Genomic DNA, 12,337 nt, shown 5'->3' with positions numbered 1-12,337 from the left:
TAAATTCTAGAATTCTTTGTCTCTAAATATTAAAGCTAGGTGACTGATGGAATCAAACCACCCATAACAGAAATATGGAAATTAGGGATTAAAACTATTTTGAGAGCAAGAAAAATGTCCTTCACTGTTGCATTTGAAGTGATGTTGAGAAATCAAGTGAGAATATCTGTCATCTGGAAATAAGTTTGGGCGTATGGGTGTTACTTAGGCAGGATTAAATTTAAAGTTAAAAAGATGCTATGTTTATTATTAATTACTTACGGTTATCTTAAGCTGTGTGTGACTATTTTAACGGTTAACTATTCTTTTTCAGTATGCACTGATGTCTTCAAAAAAAGCATGCCTAACGTATTTCTTCTCTTAAATACATACACGATATTCTAATGGCCATTAACAGTAGATATTATCTCAGAGTACTACTTTATCTAATTATAACAAAACAATGAAAACACCAGAAAGCAAGGTTTAAAATAGAAAATGCACTGGCAAATTAGTGCAAAGACTGATCCATTTAAGCTATTAATATAAAGACTGTGGAGCCTTATTTTCACATGAAGTGTTTAGTAGCATCAGAACATCAGGGCAGCATGCACAGAGGGCATTCTTTCTCAGCAATGAGGATTATCCTCTGCATTTGGCCACTGCTACAGTTTAGATGTTCACTGTGATGCCATCTGTTAAGGTTGATTGTGCAGTGACCTTAGGCAGTCTGAAACCTGTTCAACTGAGCCCATATATAGAGTTCTGGGTGCAAACCAGAAGGACAGATGGTAGGGTTGGAGATGAGGAACTTGTTTGTTACAGCTGATGAAAATCATTCTTCTTGCCAAAGCCATTAAATGTGATATCCTTGGCACAGCATTTCTCAACAAATAGGGTGTCCCACTTGCTGGGTTAGCTGCAGGTGAACTGAAGCATTCAACAGTCTCCAACTATGTAGGTTTGCCTAGTTCTTCACTTTTATATCCCTGATATCCTAAGATTAAGTCAATATTCAGTAACAAGTGCTGAATATTGTTAAGTGCAGTATTTCACATACGTAGTTTTTAAAATATACACATGCAATGGGTATTAGAAACTGGACTATAATTCTGCAGCCAATTAAAAGAGTTTATGAATATCTTCAAATGAATGGAACCAAATAAAGAAGAAAAACTCTTATAAGGAAACTGAATAAAACATTCAAATAAATCAACTCACTTTTCACATCCATGTATCATAAAGACTTCTCAATTCTAATTTTTTAAGAAAATGCATTCAAATCATTTTATAGGAAATAAATGTGTATGATCAGACAAAATAATTACTTCAAAGTGGTTTTTACAACTTAAGGAGCAAAAAACTTTGCCCACCCACATAGCCTTTCCCTCTGCATTTTGACAGCCGTAAAATGCTACTCTCTGGTAGAATTCATATCTAGGCTTTGTAACTAAAGGATAATTTGAAAGCATTTTCTTAAGAAAACTTTTTTAAATAAAAAATTCAAAATTCAATATGAAAAAACTGAACATTATAAATTATATTAACTTCTGGAATTAAAAAGAAAACAAAGTCTGGAAGTGCCTTTCAATAAACAAATCTTCTGTTTCCTCAGAGCTTTTACCTAAAGCATATCAGACATAGGTCTTATTTTAAATATAGCTAGGGAAGTACTATGACAACAGTTGGGCAATATATTTCAGGAGTCTGTATTTAAAAACAGACGTATGCTACCAAAGAAATACATACTTCATTTAATTTTTGTGCAAATACCTTTATATTATATGTAACTTTTTTCCCTTTGATTAATATATCTTGGATATCTTCTTGTCAGCCCACTGAGTTCTTACTTTAGTCTTTTGAACTGCTGCATTCATAGCATCCATAGGAGGATGTCATGTAATGTATTTAGCCAGGTCCATGTGAATGCGCATGTTGGTTGTCTTCAGTAACTTTTCCTTTTCCTTTGGTTATTATTGACCATATTTCAGGGATATTCTTATATATGCTTATTGTACACGTATTTGAATATTTTCTAGAAAAAACCACATAGAAATGTGATTTTTCTAAAAAAATATAGATGAACATTTAATATTAGTGTTTTAATATCTCCTGCCAAAGTGGCTCTGTCAGTTTTAAACTCCCAGCAGCTGTGGATGAGATTACTATTTTCCTGCAAAGTTGCAAACAACTAATCTTAACAAAACACTTTGATTTTTGCTAATTAGATGTATGAGAAATACAATCATTGTTTTTATTTGCATTTCTTTATTAAGTGGAATATGTTGCCCTTCCTTCTTTAACTGATTAATGTGAAAGAACACCCATTTATTCATTGGTATGTGTGAACATTCGTTATCTGTTGACTACCTATTTTGTATTAGGCACAAATTATATAATGGTGAGCAAAGTAGGCAAAGCCTGACTTCTTAGAACTTATAATGCAAAGAAAATGTTAAAAAATAAATCAATTTTATTGATAACTTTACTTTATTTATAAATATTTAATCTTCTCCAACCCTGTGGTTATTTCCATACTTATTCTGTGATAACTGTGGCTTTGCTATTTTTTTGCCCTTGGTTTTATTTAAGAAATTTTGTGATTTCTATGGTTCTACTCAAAGAACAAGCTCTCTATTTTATATTTTATTAGCAAGAAATAACTAATTAATATGTTGTTTTTTCATTATTTTCTTAATTTGTTTCTGTATTTTATGCTGTTCTTTCTCTAGATTCCTTAATTTGAATACTTCATTAATTTTTTGATTGTGTTTTGGTATTCTAAGTTTATTGTTAAAAATAATTTTTTGATTATAAATTTTCCATTGTAAATTTGGTTATTTACTCCTTTAAATTTTTATTAAATTCTCTGCTCAGGGTCTTTCTAGAGGTTGTACTCATTATGTACACCAAGGCTGCAGTCTGAAGGGGCTGGAGGATCAACTTTATGAAAAAGGAAGAGAAAGTAACACCTCACTAACTCTAATGACCTAGTCTTCAAGACATATACCATAACTCTGCCTTATTCTAGTCCTTAGAAGAAAGCCACAAAATCCCATCCCTGAAATACCAGGAGGCAGGGATCAGAGAGCCTCTCCTGGAGGCTAGCTTCCAAAGTGTATATGGAAATTTTGTTTCTCTGAATTTTGTGAGGATAAGTTGGAATCGTTGTGCTCCTTCACCCCTAAATATTTCAGCATGTAATTCCAAAGAACAAAGACTTTCTCTTTCATAATAACAGTACCTCTATCAAAATCAGGAAATTTGATATTTGTACCGTACTATTATCTTATGCACAACTCTAACCAATATTTAGATTGCATGAATTATCTCAATGATCTCCTTTACAGCTTTCTAAAAACATCTAAGATGCAAAAAAGAATGCAAAAATCTAAGATACAAAATTTGTTTTAGTCTTGCCTCTTTGGTCTCTTTTAATAGAGAATATCCCTCAATTTTTTCTTTGTTTTGTTAACCTTGAAATTTTCAAGAATAAAGGACAATTACTTTGTATGCTGTCCCTCAATTTGTTTTATTTGATATTTCTTCATTACACCATTCAGTTTATGCAAGAATATCACAGAAAAGGTACTGTTTCCACGTGGAGGCACATGATGCTGGTTTGTCCCAATGAAGTTATCATGTTAATTTGGATCACTTTCTTAAGGTGGATATTGTCAGGTTTCTCCTGAAACTTTATTGTTTCTTTCTCTAATAAATAACTTATGGGTAGATATTTTGAGACTATGTAAATATACTGTTCCTCATTCATTAAACTGCCATTCAGTAGTTTTATCACCTTATGATAGTTCTCTAACTTCATCTACTGCTATACTTGTTATCCAGTATTCAATAGTAAGGAAAAAAGTATTCTTTTCTCCCATATTTACTTGACTTTTCATGCATTTGCTTATAACAAGGTAGATTTATATCTTTCTGTTTCTTATGTTGGGTTATTATTCATTACTGTAATTCTTTTCATTATCAAATTTTCCAAAATTTAGGCAACAGGAGTCCCTTCAAGGTAACTTTTATGTCCTCTTTATATTTCTAGATCATTTGGGGAGCACTTTCTAATTTTCACATGCAAAAAGTTATTCCAGGCTCATTGTACTTACCCTCTCCCCTAGCCTTGAAATCTTGTTTCTCCAAGGAATCCTGTTTCTTTTTAATGAAATGTGGGATTTAGTAAGCAAGTGCTAGATAAGTTTAATGGTACTTGTGTGTCATTGTCTCTAGACTTTCAGGAAACGGAGCTAGGCTATACACATAGACATTACATGTATTAAAAACCATGATTTTACACTAATACATCACCTCTGACTCCAAACAGCACAGAGACATTCTAGTATTCTGCTTTTTCATATTTGTAACACTTTTTTTCCAACTGCAAGAGACATAGTTCCCATAATCTTTAATATATTTATTTATTTGCTCAGCTGATAATACACAAAAAATGGTTTCAAATGTTTTAAACTTGCTACTTTGAAAAGGAAATGTACTCAATAGAGTTCAATGTTTCTTTTCAGGAGTTTTGTTAGGTTAAAATTATATAAAGTGAAATGCGCAATCTGAAGCTTACAATTTGATGAATTTTACAAATATATACATCAGTATAAACCATACCTTTTCAACATAAAAATATTTTCATCATCCTTGAAAGTTCCCCTTGCCCCGTCTGACTTAGTAACAACCACTGATATGTTTTAGAACTTCATATAAATGAAATCATACTATACTCTTTTGAGTCCAGGTTTTTTTTTTCTCTAGCATGTGTTTGAAATTCATCCATGTTGTTGTGTGTTTCTTCTTTTTATTTTGGAGTAGTTTTCTATTTTACAAATATACTAAAATATTTTTATTTTGGGGCTTTTGTGTTGCTTTCAATTTTTCTATTGTGAATAAAGCTGCGTCGAATATGATTTTACAAACCTTTTATGTAGGTATATGTTTTTATTTCTTTTGGAAAGGTAACTAGGAAAAGAATTACATGGTCATAGAGTAGATGCATGTTTAGTTTCATAAGAAATTGCGAAAATGTTTTCCAAAGTCATTGTACTCTGTTATGCTACTACCAATAATATATGTGGATCTTCACTAAAAATTATTGCTGTCAGTCCCTTTAATTTAGCCATTGCTGAGTGCATGCGGTTTTATGTCTTTGTGGTCATAGTTTGATTTTCTCTGATGGCTAGTGGTATTTAGTACATTTCTATGTGCTTATTGGCCATTCATACATCTTTATTTATGAACAGTTTGTAGAAGTCTTTTCTGCTTATTTTTAAAGGTTTTTTTTGCTCTTCATTATTGACTTGTAGGTGTTCTTCATATATTCTGAACATAAGACCTTTGTCAGATATGTGTGTTGTGAATATTTTCTCCTTGTCTGTGGCTTGAGGTAGCAGTTGGCATTCCTAATAGTAATAATGATAATTATAATTATAATAAGATAATTTATCATTTAGTGAAGACATTACACACCAGATGTTAGAATAAGTGCATCAGACACACTATGTCATGTAATCTTCATGATATCAGAAAAATTCTGAAAATTTAGTTGAGAATATTCTTCATTATTAATACAAATTTGGTCTTATTTTAGTTATCACTTCTATTTTTTCCATAATACTTCTTTATTTAAAAAATTTTAAGTTTATATTTTTTGAAAGGATAGAATTCTTTCTTTGAGAATTTTTCTCTTTTTAGGAAATGGTAAGCACATGGATTTTTCATGCTCATAGTTTTTTAATCTTGTCTATATTCTGCAATAATTTATCATGCCAATCTTCACTGTTTCCATTAAGTATTGTTGGCTTAAGTCCATTGAGTCTATTTTCTCAGCAATCATGTATTCATCTGTGTGATTGTCTTTTCTTAGTTTTTTCCCCATAACTTCTTTTTTTATATACATCCAATTTCCTTTTGAATGACATTGAAAATGTGAACTCTAGGACAGTTTTTTTCATTTCTTTTGCTAAGTTCTTTTCGAAAAGGGACATTTGTTAGGATTTTACATATTAGACTCTCCCTTTAAACTCCTGAATCAGCCTGCTCCTTCTGTTAGAAAAGGGTCTACAATTGTTCAGAATATGGAATTGATGTGGATTTAAGATTAAGAATCTTAATCTTGCATAGACAAAATGAAAAGGCAACTTTCTAATGATTTTCCATCTGCTTATGAATTTTGTAGTCTGTACTGAGTAAGGAAGGATATATAGGAATGGAGAATACTTCCAAAGTGGTTGCCTAGTCTTCCAAGATTACCGTAGAAGCCTAAATTAAATAATGTGATATTCCCCCTTTAATTGCCCTTAACAGGCAGCATCCATGGGAAGGCTGAACATTTACAAGAATGTTGTTTATAATATGTGAAAGATGTAAGTACTGCGTAGAATAGGGTTCAGAACCTATCCAAACTAGTGTGCTTAGAATAATTGTTATAGATTCAAATGCAACAGATCCAATATTTGCATTCCACTCCCTGCCTTACTTATTTAGCTCCCCATACCCTATTCTGTAAGTCATGGGCCCTGTCATTATCTTAGGAATAGCAGAAAAACAAATGTTATCAGAGTTAGAAAAAGATGCTTTGGACAGACATCCCTCTGGGGTGATAAGGCCCTCCCCGCAAGGCACACGGGCTTGGAGTGCAATCTGGATTTCAAAATCCGAGATTTCAGCACCCAGTCTGACTTGAGCCAGCATTTTATATAAGCTATATTATGACCATTAGTGGGAGTCCCTGCTTTTGACCCTTAGTCCCAATGCTCATTTTCAGGCAGATTCCTTATTCTCCTCTGCTGATTGTTCTATCACTCTGTTTTAATTTATATCCAATTTCTTGAAATGTCAATATTTGGATGATAGGCTTTGGCTTCTTGCTGGACTATATAATTTGTCCTATTAAATTTATTTGATCGGTTAAGTGGATTTTAAACACATGAGCTCAAACTTTTATTTTGGACAGAAAATACTTTAATATGCAGAGAGCATTTTATAGAATGTTATTTTTTCCTTGCAATAAGTATATTTTAGAAAGATGTTTTTGACTCAGAAAGTTTGTCCTCTATTAACTGTCATATTTTCTCATGAAACTAGTGATTTTTCACTGCTAGCGACTCCTTGTATAAGGAAGGCCGTGTTCACCTAATTTTGACTTACAGTTAAATTGGAGATTTGCGTAGGTTGAATATTTCAAATTTAAAGAGGAATATAATCTTGACAGTAACTTTGCTTTATTATTACTGAGATCCAGAAGGCTTAGAGAAGTGAGGAGACAGGTGGAAGCACAGAAGTGCCTTAGTCTCTGTTTTCTGGGCTTGGTAGGAGTGCTCACTAAAAGAGCAAGGGTTAGCAGGAATTGCTCTCTGCTCAGGATGACCCTCACTGGAAGAATAATTCCTGGGATCATAGACCCCTGGTGGGATCTAAATCTTATCCATTTCCAGAGAGCAGGAGAATTGTGTGTCTCCAAAGGACCCTGCAGCCTAAACCTAACTCTCTGAGTTACGAGATGTCAGCTAATTGCTACCAGAGTCTATGTCCTTGACTTTGTAGTTATCTTGCTTTTCACAGAAGGATGGTTTTTCATTAACCCACTGTCTGTTGTTTGAATGTAATATCAGCTGCAACCAATTTGCCAAAAAGTCCCCTGAAGTTCTGATTTGTGGAAGGTACTCAGGCAGTTTTGAGTTCTGGAATGGAGCTGGAAACTACTTGTGTATTTGGTTTCATTGGCAATAAATTATAGAGGTTACATAGCATGAATTCTAAAATTTGACTGCCTCCATCTGAATTCAGGCTCTGCATGTTATTTAGCTGTCTGGACTTGGGCAAGTTGTTTAATCTTTCTATGCCTTATTTTCTATATTTGTGAAATGGGCATAATAACCATATAATAGAGTTGTAAGGATTAAATGAGTCTATTTAAATATACATATATGTACATGCCTATATCTATCAGTGCGTAGTACATAATATATGTTATGCATTACTATTTTGATCATTCCCGCTGGAATTTGAGTTCACAGAACATGTGGACCTCCACTTTCAACTCAGACATGTGAAGAGAGCTTGGGACAAATCAAAATAAACAAACAGACACACACACACTACCTAGGCATATCATATTCAGACTGAAGAGACCAGAGACAAAGAGAAAATCTTGAAGGTAGCCAAGGTGAAACAAAATATCTTAACTGTAGAGGAACAAGGATAAGAATTGCATCCAATTTCTCTTCAGAAACCACGCAAACAAGAAGAGGGTAAAGTGATATATTTAAAGTGAAAAAAAAAAACCCCATAAAATAACAAACACAGAAAACCCTAGAATTTTGTATGCAGTGAAATTATCCTGTAAAAATGAAGGAGAAAGACTTCCCCTTATAAACAAAAATTGGAAGAATTCATCATTAAGAGGCTTGCCCTGCAAATTATGTTAAAAGAAATACTTCAAAGAGAAGGAAAATGATACAGATCAGGAATTTAGATCTACATAAAGAAAGGAAGAGTGTCAGAGAACAAATGAAGGTAAAATGCAATCCCTTATTTTTCTTACTCAATTTTATCTAAAATATAACTGTTTACAGCAATAACCATTGCAATGTATTGGGTGATTATATCATTTGGAGAAGTGGAATGAATGACGGCAATGTAACAGGGATAGGAAGGAAGAATTGGGAATACTCTGTTATAAGGTACATATACTAGATGTGAAGTCATAAAATGTTTTTGAAGGTGGACTTAAATAATTTAAAATGCATGTTGTAAACTCAAAGGAAAACAGAAAAAATATAAAAGTATAAATGGAATGCTAAAACAGCAGATACAATTGAATCATATTAAACTCAATTAAAACTAGAGAAGATTGAAAAAAAGAAACAAAGAAGAAATGCAACAAATAGAAAACAGTTACAAGATGGTATATATTAATCTGACTATCTTAATTATCCCTATAAATCTGAGTGATCTAAACACAGCCATTGAAAGACAGACATTCTCAGATTAGATAAGAAGATGCTCTACAAAAAATAAAAAGTCTATTAACTCAGATAGGTTAAAAATAAAAGGATTGATAAAGACATACTATGCTAATACTAATCAAAAAAGAAGAATATGCTCTTATTATTGCCTTATTCAGAACTCTGACATACCCTTCCTTCTTTTGATGTTAGGGAAAAGTTACTGATGTATCTAGTATCATCTTTGAAGTTACTCTTCCTGCTTTTCTTTTTTAAATAACATCATCAAGATTACTCATAGTTGGTTTTCTGATCTGCTTCTGACAAATTGCTGCATTATTCTTAGTTGTTTTTTCTTAAGCTTAAAATTTATGCCTTCTTGAAGTCTGATTTAACCACTTTCCATACATAAACTAGCTAGAAGTTTTAATAACTGTGATTTCAATGAGCGTCAACAGTGTGACATGGCTGTCAAAAGACAGCTAATGCATTATTATGTTTTATTAATAGAAATGTAGAGTTCATAATAAAAACAAATGGTTCTATTGTCTTGTCCATTAATCATACATCATCTAGAGTATCATTTCCAGTTCTGGGAACATTTAAGAGGATATTGGCAAGTGCATAAACATGTTCTGAAGTGGGTGACCAAGATTTTGAAGCCATTTCAAATGAAGACAGTTTGAGTAATTGAAAACTGAAATATTTTAGGGAAGGAGTATTCAATGTCTACATAAAATCTGATGAACTGCCATTGTGGAAAAGCAATTATACTCAGGTGGATGTAATAAGGGAGGAACTTTCATCTCAGAATAAGGAGAAACTTCCTAATAATTATAATTGCCCAACTTTGGAATGGACTATGTTCTAAGATAATCATGAGCAACCAGTCATTGGAAGCATCCAAACAGAGAATGGATGCCAACATACCTGGGATATTCCTATACGGGTTTCTTAGCAGCATTGTAGAAGTTCAGCTTGATGACCTTGAAGGTTTCAACCAGCTCCAGTGCTCTGTGGTTGTATTTGGAAAGCCTTTGATTCTCTGCATTTGTGTTGTGTGTTGCATATACATGTTTCTACTCTATTCAAGAGACTATCTTTCATAAAGTAATATTGTGGAAAAGATTCTTATGCTGGAATAAATAAATGTTCCTAAGTTTCCAAGGGAAAGATCTACCAGTCAGGGTTCAAAAGAATCACTAAGAAATTAAATAGCTAGACGGATCGTTAGCAAGATATGGATATAGATCCAATATAAATATAAATGCCCATAAGTATCTCTGTATATTATACTCAGTGTCAAAAGTTAAAAACAAAGAGAGAATCTTAAAAGCAGCAAGAGAAAACAACTTGTTATATACAAGGGAACCCCCATAAGACTATCAGCAGATTTTTCAACAGGAACTTTGCAGTCCAAAAGAGAGTGGCACAATATAGTCAAAGTGCTGAAAGTAAAAGACTTCCAACCAATAATACTACACCCAACAAAGATGACATTCAGAATCGAAGCATAGATAAACACTGTTACAGACAAGCAGTAACTAACAGAATCATCATGACTAAACCAGCCTTACAAGAAATATTAGACTTCTTTAAGCTGAGAAGGAAAGGTGCTAATTAGTGAAAGGAAAATACATAAAAGTATAAATCTCACTGGAAAAGGTAAATATATAGTAAATGTGATGGAATAATCTCTTATGAAGCTAGTATGAAGGTTAAAAAACAAAAGAAGTAGATATAACTACAATAATTAGTTAAGGGATACACAAGATAAAAAGATGTAAGTTGTGACATTAAAGACATAAAACATGGGGATGAGAGTGAAAATGTAGACCTTTAGAATGCATTAAAACTTAAGATGTTAGCAACTTGAAATAGACTGTTGTAAATATAAGTTTTTACATGTAAGCCTCATGGTAACCACAAAGCAAAATCTGAAGGAGATATACAAAAGATAAAGAGAAACTATTCTAAGCATACAACTATAAAAAATCATCAAATCACAAAAGAAGACAGAAAAGAAGAAGGAAAAGAAAAACTACAAAGCAATTAACAAAATGGCAATAAGCCAATATCTATCAATAATTTCTTTAATTGAGAATGAGACAAATTCTCCAAGCAAAAGACATAATAGCTAAATGGATAAAAAACAAAACAAGACCTACCTTTGTGCTGCCTACAAGAGGCTCAATTCAGTTATAAGGATGCACACAGACTGAAAGTGAAACGATGGAAAAAGATATTCCATGGATATCAGAGAAAGATGGGGTGGCTATACTTATATCAGACAAAATAGACTTTAAAACAAAGACTGCAGTAAAATACAAAGATTGGCATTACATAATGATAAAGAGGTCAATCCAACAACAGGATATAATATTTGTAAATATTTATCCACCCAATATAGAAGCACCTAAATATAGGAAGTAAATATTAACAGACCTAAAAGGAGAAATAGCAGCAATACAATAATTGTAGAGGACTTTAATACTCCATTTACAACAATGGATAGATCATCCAGACAGAAAACTAATAAGGAAGCATCAACCTTAAATGACACATTAGACCAGATGGACTTGACAGATATATACAGAACATTTCATCGAAAGCAAAGAAATACACATTCTTCTCAAGTGTACATTCTGAAGATAGATCATATGTTAGGCCACAAAACAAGTATTAATAAATTTAAGAAGAATGAAATCACATCAAGCATCTTTTCCAACAACAATGGTATGAAACTAGAAATAAATTTCAAGAAGAAAACTGGAAAATTCACACACATGTGGAGATTAAACAACATGCTACTGAACAACTAATGGGTAAAAGAATCAATCAAAAGTTACCTTGAGACAAATGAAAACGGAAATACAATATCCCAAAACTTATGGGATGTGGCTAAAGCAGTTTCTACCTCACAAACAAGAAAAATCTCAAATAAACAATATCTAACTTTACGCTTCAAGGAACTAGAAAAAGGAAAGAACAAACAAAGTCCAAAGTTAGTTGAAGGAAGGAAATAACAAAGATCAGCATGGGAATAAATGAAAGAGACTAAAAGGACAACAGAAAAAAATCAATGCAACTAACAGCTTGTTTTTTGAAAACATAAAACTGACAAACTTTTAGCTAGATTCTCAAGATAAAAAGAGAGGACTCAAATAAAATCGGAAATGAAAGGTGAGATGTTACAAGTGATACCACAGAAATACAAAGGATCATAAGAGACTACCATGAACAATTATATGCCAATATATTTGACACCTAGAAGAAATGGATAAATTCCTAAAAACATATAACGTACTAAGTCTGAATCATGAAGAAATAGATATCAGAACAGACTAAATTACTACTAACAATACTGAATCAGTAATCAGAAACCTCCAACAAACAAA

At 32.4% G+C, this 12,337-nt stretch overlaps 1 long non-coding RNA gene across 1 annotated transcript in view; it reads left to right on the top strand.

Annotated features, from left to right (window-relative positions):
* LOC138925124 (uncharacterized) overlaps positions 1-12,337 on the top strand; it is a 175,650-nt gene that overhangs the window by 85,749 nt on the left and 77,564 nt on the right. The gene's annotated exons all lie outside the window — the stretch shown is intronic.

Source organism: Equus caballus, chromosome 1 (genome assembly GCF_041296265.1).
Source record: "Equus caballus isolate H_3958 breed thoroughbred chromosome 1, TB-T2T, whole genome shotgun sequence".
NCBI classification, from domain to species: Eukaryota; Metazoa; Chordata; class Mammalia; order Perissodactyla; family Equidae; genus Equus; species Equus caballus.
This window is presented reverse-complemented; position numbering and strand designations above follow the sequence as displayed.